The 13,482-nt window shown below is 31.8% G+C and overlaps 4 non-coding genes across 5 annotated transcripts; 2 read left to right on the top strand and 2 right to left on the bottom strand.

The window, feature by feature from the left end:
* The first annotated feature begins 221 nt into the window (after window positions 1–221).
* C26B2.14 lies at window positions 222–323 on the top strand. Its single transcript, NR_101934.1, has one exon. It is a non-coding gene; the product is annotated as a small nucleolar RNA C26B2.14 (small nucleolar RNA).
* Window positions 324–9,943: 9,620 nt separating this feature from the next.
* On the top strand, window positions 9,944–10,339 carry C26B2.15. Of its 2 annotated transcripts, none has more exons than NR_147799.1 (1): window positions 9,944–10,339. It is a non-coding gene; the product is annotated as an Unclassified non-coding RNA C26B2.15b (non-coding RNA). The 2 variants fall into 2 exon arrangements; NR_147798.1 differs by having other exon boundaries at window positions 9,944–10,079.
* Window positions 10,340–11,378: 1,039 nt separating this feature from the next.
* Window positions 11,379–11,399, bottom strand: 21ur-8451. The gene has a single exon (NR_056271.1).
* A 1,671-nt stretch (window positions 11,400–13,070) lies between these two features.
* Window positions 13,071–13,091, bottom strand: 21ur-14765. The gene has a single exon (NR_056270.1).
* Window positions 13,092–13,482: the final 391 nt, after the last annotated feature.

The following is a 13,482-nucleotide window of genomic DNA, read 5'->3' as shown; positions in this document are numbered from 1 at the left end:
TAGAGTTATGATTGGTTTATTACAGCGATTGATTCTCAAAATTCTTGTTAACTGTTGAGATTAGTAGTAGTTATATTTTATGAAAAAAAATCAGAATACATTTATAAAATATTCAGATCAGTCTGTCCAATTGAAGCTAAATACCAATGACGTCATCTGTTCAAGATTCGAAACCCCTTTCCCTCGAATTTCGTATAAAAAGGCGATCTGTTTCAAACTGTGAGGCTATCATCTTAAATGTCGAGATATGATTGGAGATTGTTTGAACTATGATTTAACAGTGTTAATCACTCAGCTGGAAAAAGGTCAGAACATGGTTTCTTGATGATTTGAATTTTGATCGGAAAAGCGGGTTTTCTGGTGAATATTTCTAGAATCTAGAGAAAAGGGCGCGGAAAAAAATGATGATCTTTTGTAGTTTGAAACACTCAAAACCTATGATCTTCAGTGTTTTTAAAAAAATTCTTATGCAGGTTCTGGGACGAAAATCAAAAAATCAGTCGGATAGGTTGAAACTTGATTTGATTGATAAGTTTACAGCGCATTTTCAAACAGTTTTTGCAGAAAAATAGTCTTGTTTGTCTGTATGATGGCAGCCTGCAAAAGATCAAGCGTGTAACGATTGTCGGCAGAAGTTTGTGTTTATTCACAAATTATTGTGTTATTAAAATAAAATGTTTCAGAATTCCGAACAAGTTGTAATATCTGGAACTGGTACACTTTAGAGTGAAGGGACGAGAGGTATCTGGAAATTTGTAATTCTTTCCATTTCAGATGTACATAATGTAAAAATATTAATCAAACTGGAGGCGGAACAAAAATTATGGTACCTTGCTACTTAGTATTTAGCCAATATCTACGTTTTTTCACTTTAAATTTTTATGCAGAAACGAAACAATGACCAATTTGCAAAATTGATTTTTTACCCTTTTGTTTACCTCTGAAAATAGGAAAATGCCACGAAGATGTAATCTCGCATAGTTGAAGAAGCGAAAATTATTTATTACACTGTAATTGAAACAGAGTGGAATTTTAAAAAAAATTGAAAACAAAAATATTCGATCAAAACTACAGATAAGTCCCTCATTTTACAGTTGTGATCAGTTTAATCAAAATCACGTTGGTTCCACTCTCTCATTCTTCATCGTTTTATCATTGAACTCATCATTAGGTCAAACAGATCAAGGTTTCAATTTTTTGTTATTTATTTCTATTTGGAAATGTTGATTATTCTATGAAGTGGACTCGGTTCAATTCAGAGAATTATTGCTTGATTGATAATGAAATGATAGGAAAATAAACATAGATCAAGATATATTCATGACTATAATTAGGTTTAAGAACAAGAAAAATGTAATAGACTACCGTTTCCGTGAAATTCCAGATATTTGAAGATTTCAGATTATTAATTTAACAGAAGCTTACGGAATGTTGCTTCCAGGATATCCGAGTATTAAACAATGTGAAAAAATAAACAACTTTTTTTATATCGATTATCACGAAATTTTGTAGTTCAGGTTTTATTCTTATGTCCATATTCTCTGGTTTCTGTCTACAAATTTTATTTTATTGAATATCCTCCGTTTATTTTACTAAAAACCGTTTTGAAAATCCGATACTACATGAATAAACGAGGTACTTATGATGTATCTTCCATCAGATCTACAGTATAATGATGTCATTCAGAGGAATACTGGAGACCACATAAAATTCAGTTTACTCATTTTATTTCAATTCTGTCATAGATCAATTCTCCCAATTTTTACCACAAACCCTCCTCCTTTCCATTATCGTTCGACCGAATAAATCACCTACTGATGACGTTATTTTTCTGCAAAGTTTTTTATCGTTTACAACTAGTTCAGTCTCTCTTTAACCCTCTTCATACAATCTTTTTTTTTAAACTTAACCGTTCGTTCTCTGAAATGTTTCGCCTCATCAATATTTTCTGCTTATTGACGGTTTGTCTCGTAAATCAGCGTCCCGTTGCCACTACCACCAATAGCATAAAAAATGGACGGATTTTCTCGTGTTTCATCGAAATGTTTTTGTAAAACCGGTTGCCGATTCGGACACATCTATCCTTTCTCACTCTCTTATTCCTCTCTTCAGTTTTTCATTGACAACGCATAGTTTGTTGAGGGTCTTTTGTCAGATTTCACGCATGTTTACAAGAGGTATCAGCTTAACAAATCAGATTATAGATTAAAATGGTTTTTGTACTAGAGTGAACTTGACATTTTTGAAACATATTAGACAGAATGGTTTTTGTGGACCTTTATCGGCAATAGATATTGCAAAGTTTATACGGAAATTTAGAATTAGAATTTAGTTAAGTTACAGTTAAAAGTTGGATGCAGAGCTTTGTGGCGGGCTGCCAAAAATTTTGGCATCAAGCGCAGAAATTTGAATTTTTTTGAAAAATATGTAGAAATGTTGTTAAACCTAAAAAGCTATTGATTTTAATCTGAAAATTCAAATAAGATAGCATGACATTGTTTTTTTCGAGAATTCCACATTATTCAAAAATTGATTAGAATTAAAATGAATCAAAATCTCTGTGCTAATTGTAAGCCTTTTCATTTTGTCAATTTTAGGCAAAAAAGCATCCTGAGTTACCAAATTTTCCGCACATCCTTATTTAAAATATTTTATCTTTTTTTCAACATTGTAGGACTGCGAGCGTTCAAAAATGCTTAAAATTTTTCGAAGATATCAATTTTTTGAAAATTTTCCAAAACTTTGCCAAGCTGTTCTGAAAAATCAAAAAAATTTTAGAAAGGTCGTAATTTCAACCCCCCATTTCAACACTGCTAGTCGAACTTTTTGCAAGTTGCCAGTTTCAATAAAAATTGGGAGTTTCAAAAATTCGAAGAATTTTTGTACATATGTTCGTAGTCTTACAATGATGAAGTAAAAACAATTATTTTGACCAATTCCCACTAGGGCACCTTTAAACCTTTTTTCTATCTCAATATTGTTTCCGTACGCTGCGCTAAAAATACACAGATATCAGTTTCAAAAATGGAAACACAAAAAGAGAATAAAAAAGAAAGATTCAAAAAAGCGATAAGAATTCCCGTCGAAAACCTGAAGTGTGCCTACTGATTCATCATGAAGGCTTAGCCACAGAATGAGAGATGAAGGACATTAACCCTTTCTTTTCTTACTTCTTTGAATATATTCTCAGGAAAAGGAAAAGTTGCTCTAAATGCTCAAAAGATGCAAAAAATAGACGTTTCTTCTCTGTTTCTCTCATATTTTTTCTTTCATTCAACGTCGTCTGGGACCATTTGAAAAGGGAAAAAAGGCAGAAGCAAGCATATAATTGAGAGAAAAGAGCACATCTTTTACTAGGGACCCAGACGTGGAATGAATGCATCTTTTCGTCTCTCTATCTCTCAATCTCTCGGATTTCCTAAAACATTGAAGGCCTTTCCTTTCCTTTTTTCTCTTTTTATTTTATTTTTTGCCAACACGCATTGCGTATTTCTGCATTTACATCTTCACGCTTCTGGCTAGCTAAACAAAAAAAATAGTGTGAAAGACTTAGAGGCGCAGAATTTTAGAAATCTGAGAAGCCGTCGTGGGGGCTCCGTTTATCTTCCGGAGCCATTCAATGGTGTCCTTTTTATGGCCGAATTTTGTTTATTTTTCACACGAGATTAAGATTACACAATATTATTAATCTGTTTTATCTGCTGATGAGCATGTTCAATGTAATAATAATTGTAAATTAACCGACTCTGTTTGTGTTCTGAAGTACACAAAAAGTTTTTTTGTGAAAAAATTACTGCCTTCATATTGTAGTTTGGCACCTAAAAAATTAATTTGTTCCTTTTTTTATTGATAAATATATAAATAAACAAAAACCTTGCGTTCAATTCTTTCAGTTTTTCTTTCAAATTTTCCTCTCAAAATGTGCTTCGGCATTGTTACTTCTTGGTAAGGGGTTTCAGGAAAAATGTAATTAATTTTTGATTCAAAGAAGAATATATTTAATTTTGCGTTACAGTTTTCGACTAAGAATTTCTTGATTTAACCAATTTTCAGCTAATACCATTTTGTATTTGCTCAGAAAGGATAAATCGTTACAAATCAGACCACATCCTTCAATTTAAAGTTACTTTTTATAGTAATTTCAAATCATTTTCTGGTGCTCTCGAGAATTAATTGTTGCTTTCCAACGTGTTCTTCCGCTCATTTTTTAAAATTATTTTTTCACTATATTTTTTTGGAATATACAAATTTCGGAGACGTCTTACTCTTTTTCTCTTTTCCCCAAGCTCAAAAAATAATGCTCTCGGAGCCAGCAGCAGCCACCTGAGGTGCATTCACCCAGACCCACTCTTTTTTTTCTTCCTTTTTCTTTCTATTTTTGCAGTTTCCAATGCACATATACAACGAGTTTATACCTCCCTCACCTCTTTTTTTCCAATGGCGTGAAGTTTGTTTCTCACATTTTTTGATCTACCAGTGCATTGTTTCTCAAAGTTTTGCGATGAAACTAAAAAATTGCAACAAGCACAGCTTCAAAAATGTTTTTTGCAAAATGACGGTGACGTGATTTTATCAAGTTACTCCTTTTTTGATCTACCACAGGATTTCAATTGAACGGTTCAGTAGTCATGTATAAATTTAAACCCCTCCAAAGAAACATGAAATCGGATGAATCAAAGTACCAATTTTTCGAGTTATAAAAGGAGATGAACTATATTTTTTGTAAATAAAAATATTATTTCTTCCCCAATTTTTTTTGAATAGACTTTTCAAAAGATTTCTAGAAAGTGTTTGTGAATTGTATTGTTGTGTTGGAAGAAAAATGGTTTTATTTGTTTATCTTTCAAAAAATGCTTGAAACATATTCCTATTATTATTCATAGTCTGGCGTGGTATATCAAAACATATTGTTTTTTACTTTTCAAAATTGAATTCTCGCAAAGGTAACAAAATGTTTTCTTTAAAAATAGATTCTGAAGTGGAAAGACACTTTTTCTGGTAGATTACCTGACTTTTCCTTTACAGGCTTTATGGACTTATGAATAAATTGTCAAATTTTCTAACGCTTTTTCCATCTAATAGTAAATCTGGAAATTTTCAAAATTAAAATTTGTAATCTTGTATTAGGTCTACAAATAAGTTCCGGGTCAAAAATCATAACTTTTTTCGCCTTTTATCGATTTTTTTGAAATTGTGGGAATTTATGTTATCAACCATGATCTTTCATTTTAAAATGCTCACAAAATTTTTTGACCACCCGAACTGCCCTAACCCGGAGCCAATTTTTTCAGACATTTTTCTGATCTCGCTGCTTTGCAGCTTTGAATTAAGGTTTGTGTGCGGATTTTGCTTTGTTCAAAATACATTGTAAGAAAACAACGAAAGTTTGGAAAAAAATCCGTCCAAAAAATTTTTTTTTGGTAGATCGTCAAAAAAAGTTCAAAAATTTTTTTTTCGAAAATTCTTGATTTTCATATGTAAACTCATGTGTAAACTATTTTTACACATAAGAGACATTTGAGTTTGCAATTTGAATCTCGAGAAATACTCAAAAACTCAAAAATTCTCCGAAAAAATTATATTTTCTATTATCATTTCAGTGTATCGAACTAATTTGAAAAGTTTTGTATGTGTAAAAATACTTTACACTTGGTTACATCCTTTTTGTACAAAAATCAAGAATTTTCGAAAAAAAAATTTTTGAGGTTTTTTTTTTGACGATCTATCAAAAAAAAATTTTTTTTTTGGACGGAATTCTTCCAAACTTTTGTTGTTTTCTTACAATGTATTCTGAACAAACAAAAATCCGCACACAAACCTCACTTCAAAGCTGCAAAAAAGCGAGATCGGAAAAATGGCTGAAAAATTGGCTCCGAGTTAGGACACTTGGGGACGTCAAAAAATTTTATGAGCATTTTTAAATGAAAGATCATGGTTGATAACACAAATTCCAACAATTTCAAACAAATCGATAAAAGGCGAAAAAAGTTATGATTTTTGACCCGGAACTTATTTGGAGACCTAATAATTTTCGCATTGTTTTATTGTATATTTTCCTCGGCTTTTCTTTTTTTCAATATATTTAAAATTAGGGATAGTTTTCGAGCCTGTGTAGTTTGTAGTTTTTGTTCCTGTGTCGTTTCTTATTGCCTGCGTATAATTGCTTTAGGCCTGCTTCGTGCCTATTTCATTTCTACTATGCCTACTCTGAAAGTTGAAACTCCATTTGAATTTGTTCTGTTTGAGCAAAGGCTTAATGGAAATTCATTAGCTTTTCTGTTTTCTCTTTTTTATGTTCCATTTTTCAACATTTTTCAGCAATTCCAGTTTATTTATTTGCAGATTAGCATTGCCCAATTATTTTTGTTCAGTTTCCGATGCCTAACAATTTAAAAACTGGGTCCATTTAATCCCATATATTTCGTGTTTGTATGTCTACAATGTTTTTGAGTATATCAAAATAATGTCGACCGGATATCCCTTCTCAATATGTTCAACATTCCGTTACTTTTCAGATCATCACCCATTTTGTTTGAGGGGAAATGTGAAAATTTTGAGTTGATCGGGGGTGAAAGGAAAGGAAAATAGAAACTAGAAACCTTGTTGTCGTACACATACTATGACACAAAAACTGAAACATAATACGAATCCAATCCCAACGGATGGATAATCGGTGTCTGTCATCTCAATTATTCCACCATTTTGACCTTTTGTCACTCACTTTTTGTCGCCCTGATCCTCATTTTCTGTGGGAAAATCAACACAATTTGAACTTTTGCTGCTGCATTCTTATTTTTGAACAATCTAAGATTTTTTTCAGAAAGCTTCTTCATATTTATTTTTCAAAAGTTTTAGCAATTGACAGATTTTAAATGAGCATATACTATTATAGATTCAAAAACTAATTAGAGTTTGATAAATGAGTTATTATTGTAAACGAACGCAAAAAAAAATTCGTTCCATCTGGAAATAATATTAATATTTGTCGAAAAGCTTGAAACACCTTAAATAATGCCAGACCGTTTAAAGTTTTTCAGTAAATGGCAACTGTGGACACTGTTTGAGGTCTTTTTCAAAGTTTTCAACAAAAGAAAATATTATTTTCAGATGGTGTGAATTTTTTTCCACTATTTCAAAATCATAAAATCTGGATTATCATATTAAAATAGACAGTTTTGTACAATTACTAAAAAAATGTGCCACACTGCTCTTCTCCAGAAACTCAATATGCAACAGTAATTTCAAAAATATATATTAATTTTAAATTAGTTTCCCTAATTTTTTAATTTTAAATCTTAACGTTCTGAAATTTTCCAGACGTTTTCCAATTCAAAACCATAGTCTAATAAAACACCTACACTCAACTTAATAGGTTTTCACACTTCAAGTTTTGTTATCATCACCTGCAAAGAAGAATATTTGCATTACCCTCTCATCATCATTTCCGTTGTTCATTTTAGTAGTCATAGTAGTAGTTTGTTTCATCTTGCAAAGTTGAAACATGGCAGACCATGTGATCTGTATTTATCTTTCGATTTGATCTTAACCAATCGAGAAAAGAGAGAGAAAAAGAGAACTGTCTCTGTATTTGATGCATTGTCAACCTATCCATTTGTGTCTCAGAAGAACTGAGAAAATAGGAAATATCATCTTTGGACAAGAATCTTTGAATTTTCCTTATTCGTTTTTTGATGTTATGTTGATTTGATTTCCAATTTGAAATCAATTTCAATCTACATACAGGTCTTTTAATTTTATTTGATTAACACGTTAGTCTATAAAAAGATCTTTAAAAGTTGAAACCGTATTGTTCAGAAATTTTCTACAATCGTCATTCAGACAGTTTTCTTTGCTTCTGTCATACACTATTTGCCAACTATAAAACTGAGCTTATTAACAAACTTGTCTACTTTTCAGCTGAAGAAGCATGATCTTTCATTGATACTCTATCACAAGGGTAGCTATCAAGTGATCATTGCAAAAATTAAAAAATACAAAAGTTAAATATTTGTTTAGATTCTGAATGATTCAGCAAAAACTTTTTGAACTATTTGTTCATGGTCACTGAATGATTTCATTTGGATGTTTTTTGTTGTGTTTTGCACAAAATAGACTCAAAATGATCTTAAATTACTGAGATTCTTTACGAGTTGTGGGCGGATGTTAATGTGTTTTCTGTAGGACTGTGTTTAGGTATTTAATCAACAGAAAGGTCTTACATTGGTGTTTCTAAACATTTGAAATCTATTACTTGAATAGATAACAATATCAAGAATATCAAAGTATCACAGAATTGTCATTTTAACGATCTAGGCGATTACGCCCACAAATAAACATTTTATTTCAATGATTCATTATTGTCATGTTTTAAAAAATGTAATTAAAATATGCTTGAATGTTCTATTATTATTGAAAAATCAGTTTTAGCTGATTTTTTGGCATCTTCAGTCTTTGAAAATTAGTTTTAAACAAGGCATTATGGCATTATAGTAAAATTTTTCAAAAAATTATTTACACTCAAAAAGTGAGGAGAATTTGGTTCCCACTATCTTAACTTTGGAAGTTGGTAAATATAATCCATAATTTGATGTATTCTCCCTTGTTTCAACTAAACACTGTGGGGGTGCAGTGCTAGAAATTTCTCAGGGCCCGTGAAGCCTCAACCAATTTCTTCCTTATACTACATGCTTGTTTTTATCCCAAAACTTCTGGACATTGCTGAGTTTTTCGCGTGCTCAGTTGAAACCAAAAGCTTGTGTATCCAGAAAACAAACAAATTTCATAACAAACTTTTTTTCTTGCTCATCATCTGTTCGATAGGCGCCCGTGACTCACATTGTTTTGATTCAACTGACCGTGTGCCCCAACCTTCCACACAAACCATTTTTCCTTTTTCATCCCCAGTTTCTTCAATTCCAACAATATCTAACATTCTTCCTGGCACCGCCCATTTTAACTTTTCCGTTCCCTTTGGATGACTGTGTCCGGAGAGTGTCCGCTTCTTCTCATTTTCCGCGACCTTTTCATTTATTTGTTTATCTCTTTTTGCTCATTTCTCTCAAACCTCTTGCAATTCCTGAGCACTCAATACTCCCAAACACAAAGAGACACCGGTTCGGATAGATGATGAAAAAATTGAGATGCTCAATTTTCTGTTGTGTTCTCATTTTGATTTGCGATTGATTAAAGAGATCCATCGAAAACCTTTTAAATTTAAAACTATTACTTTTATTTTTTTAATTTGCCCTGAAACCAAATTGCAGTTTTCCCTTAGGAAAAATTGAAAATTTTGATTCTGGGAATCAGAGAAAAATTATCGTAAATTTGCAGTTTGATGAAACTTTTAACTGAACCTACAATAATACAAGTGCATTTATTTTGATGGGTGACTCGGTGCGGAAAAACGTTCTTGGTAGCCTTCTTGATATTTCTGAAGACCAATTCTTCTTCTAATTGTCCAATGTTTTAATTTTTATTTTTGGAAGAAGAAAAAATGAAAGAGTAATGTTACTGCAATATTTGTTCGTGTCGAAACCCTTTTGAATAAATAGGTACGCTTTTAAGTACATGTTACTAAAATTTGAAAAATTACAATATAATATTATCAATTTCATAAATTAAATATCACTTTTTTTTATTGATGTCATATAATTTTCGTATGAAAGCAAAAATCACAATCGTGTTCGACATATTATCATGTTTCTATGACTCATATCAATCGGTGAATTTCCAAAATCTTGTTTTATTTTTTATTCTCTCTCCAGACTATTTGCATCGTCTAATTCTCACACCCTCTTACAAATTCTCATCGTTATCATTAAAGTTTACGATTTTTGGAAGTGCTCTTCCCCGATTTTTCGTCATTCTTTTTCAACTTTTATTCCTTTTTCGTCACTTGGCGTAATCTTTGAAACATTTCCTTTTTTAATTTTTTGATTTTCAGAGAGATATCTGGTGACGTGGCAAGAGTTGCAGATGAATAGAATACGGATTCAATAGAGTTTTTGAAATCGCGTGGGAATTTTTTGTACTTTTTCGGTTTTTTCTGTTAGAGAATTGAGATAAAATATTGTAAGGAACAGCGTTCCAGAGAATTTTTTTGTATTCTTGATGCGTTTGATTGTGTGTGATAGGAAAAGAGGCAACTGACTTTCGATTGAACTAATAATATTGTTCGATTGCTACGTTCCCCTGCACATGACTCATTTCCTTCAGCAATGTTCATTTTCTTTTTGAAAATTATTTGTTGTCTTCGAATTTTGAGTTATTATTCAAATTTTTTTGGGTTTGAAATTTTTTGGGTTTTTTGGGTTAATATACATAAAAAATACTCATTGATTAATTGGTTTACTCATAATTAAAGCAGCTTATAATTAAAGATAAAGTGATTTTTAACCAATTGCCAATTCACACACTTTCTATTAGTTTCTAGTTTTAAGTCAATTGCTATGAGAAACCTATCAGTTCCTTTTATCCTATTTTTTTTAATTTGGAAAATTTTATTTTCCTACTACAGTTTTCCATGAACGAATTGAACTTTACTACACCTTGATGTATGCCAAAGCGTCATTATATTGTTCTTTGTATGATTCTTAAAACTAAACAAATGAATTTCAAAAATCAAGAGACCCACCTTCTCGATTACAAACTTGATCCAATGTGCAAACTTTAGCATTTTCCTTTTCCAATCATCATTCCCGTGTATCATCAGTATCATGAAAATATCAACTTGATCAGTTTCAGACTCATAAAGTTGATAAATATTACTAGGTTAAATTGTTGAACAACGTGCAACACGTTATGATGAAAAGCGGAAATCAAACGATTAGAGAGATCAAACTTTTCTTTTTCTGTCTTCGTTTTTTTCGGAATTCGTTATCAGTTGATCGTCGAGATCGGAAATAAAATAGCTATTCCTACAAATCCCCAATTTTTATTTTTAATTTATGAAGAAGTCGCTGCAACTTATCAAACGATCTTTAAATCAAGAAAAAAGAAAAAGAAACTGTGGAATGTACAATAGTTCAGAAAGTCTGACGTCATTTCACAATCTCCGGGAAAAGTCAGGTTGTCATCATCTTTCTTTTTTTCATAAAAAAGCAGGATACGACGAATTAAACTGATAGTCACAAAATAGGAATGAACACAAAACAGGACATTTTGAACTTATCTGTCAGCAGTTAACTATTTCAAAAGAGTATTAAATAAGGAAAATTGGCTCAGTTTTCAGTTTTCTCCTAGGAGACTGACATTAGTTTTAAATTCTAATCTGACACTAGACAGGACTCACTTCTTTTTTTTACGTTTTTCGTGTTTTTGACAAAAGCAGATTTCTCGTTGTTCTCGAAAATAGTGTCAGAAAAGGTGGAATTCCCAAAAGTTTTTATCCTAATTGTTAACTGAGAAACTCACAAAGAAGCTGGCCATTAAAGAATAGCTGAAACATTGCATGTTAAAGTCTTTTTTCGTTACCAGGTAATCCTTCAGGACTTCTTCACTATCATAGAACAAACTGGTGCAATATTTTGTATTTGTCCACCTTTGATCTTCTAAGGTTCTTTCTTTTCATTTTTTATCACCAAATTCCTGTAAGGAGCCCTAAGAGTCTTAGTACATTAAACCTCCTAAACTTTCGATTCTTAAGGTAACATGCCCTCCCGCCTTCTTTTTCTGAATGAACTGCAAGCTTTCACTTATTTTCAAAGTCATCCTTGTAACTTTCGACCTTCTGCTGCTCTGTACAGCATTCCGGTGATAATGACGCAGGAAAGTCGGCAGTAGGAGAGAGTACAAAATTGTCTTAATTTGATAATGAGCCGTTTGTTGAAAGTATTTATAATTTGTGAAGCAACACTTCAGTAAGTAGATCAACCACAAATCATGCCAAGTTGTCGTTCTTATCAGTTTACGTCTCGATATGTCAAGACAATATGATGGTTGTGGGAGCAAATTGAATTCCGAGAAACTTACAATGATAAGAAATTGTAAGAAATAAGTAATATCAGCTAGTTGGTGTAGTTGAGGTTTGAACTTTTCATATGAACGGGAGGAGAGAGAGATAGAGAAACATTTGGAATTCGGAAGTGATTGTTGGCAATACGTAGGTTAGCAGATTAGTGTTGATAGAAATTGATAGACTGTTGGAAAATTGCTGGCACAATATTAGAAGAGTTTTGAATCAAACTAATCATTTCAAAAATTTATATTTAAAGATGGAGTATTTAGAGCCAGTGGGGAATTTTTTTTAAACCTATGGTGCCAAAATTACCAAATAGTAAAACTTTGAAAATAAATTTAATTTGTTATTCTGTTTTAAACAGTTTTGCCCGCTTTTTTGGAGCTCGTCAAAAAAAGGGGGTTTTGACAATTTCTCCATTGGCAACTGACCTTTATCAACAACGATCGAAATGTTAAAATTCAAGTTCAGTACAGAAACTGAATCCAATTTTTGATATGGAGTCTATTTCTTATTATTCGATACCGTTAGAAATCAAAAAATTAAAAATTTTAATTTTCCATGTTAGGTAGCTTATGAATATTCCTATTGAAATCTGGTGCTCATGCTTTCAACTCTAAAAAAATCCCAACACAAATAGGCCATGTTCTTAACTGTGTGATTCTATTAATAGACCTCCTTGTTTCTCATTTCATGACCGTATCATCCAAAACAATTTCAACCGATAGTCCTTTTTCAATGACCTTTTCATAACATTTAACTGTCCTAATCAAATCGGTAGTTTGTTGTTTTAGTTGTTTAACCAAATGGTTTTGTTGCAACTTCAAGCCTCGTGTACCTCTAAAAACAGATATTTTCATCATATCTTATTATGTCTCCGCCTCCTCCTCAATTTCTCACCAATTTCATCTTCTCCTCCTTCTCAATAGTTTTTCTCCCCACACACAAATTGCGCCCGCCCCCAATTTGCATTTTACTGTTGGTGTCCCTTGATGTGTCCCCCTATCGCCCAAAATCCCGTCGTTGTTACGTTACTATTCAGGCGGAACACACACAGTCACCAGAACCATCATATTTTATTTGTTTCTTTTTTCTTTTCCTTTTCTATTTGAAACCATCAACTTGGGATTTCCCATCTCACGTCTCAATGTTGCAGAATCTTTAGTAAAAGTCGAAACACAAATATATGATTTATTGGCAGGTTATTATCAGTTTGTGCCAATTTATTATCGAAGAACAGTTTGATTAAATCAAGTAAAGTCAGAAAGTCTATTCAACTTTTATTAAGAATTTTAAATATTTTCTATAATCTCCAAGAGTTCGACTCATATTAATGTGTATTCTTTACATTATAACTTTTAAAATTCAATTTTTTTCGCTTAAAAGTTCAAAAATCTGAAAAGAACAATCGGACAATCGTTGTGGTCGTCATAGAGCTGAAATGATCTACGAATAGTTCAAAGTACTGTATAATCTAGTAGCCATATACATTTTCATAATCCTCTCCGTATTTCTTTTCACCAATC

The sequence above is a fragment of the Caenorhabditis elegans genome, chromosome IV (genome assembly GCF_000002985.6).
Source record: "Caenorhabditis elegans chromosome IV".
Taxonomy (NCBI): Eukaryota; Metazoa; Nematoda; class Chromadorea; order Rhabditida; family Rhabditidae; genus Caenorhabditis; species Caenorhabditis elegans.
This window is presented reverse-complemented; position numbering and strand designations above follow the sequence as displayed.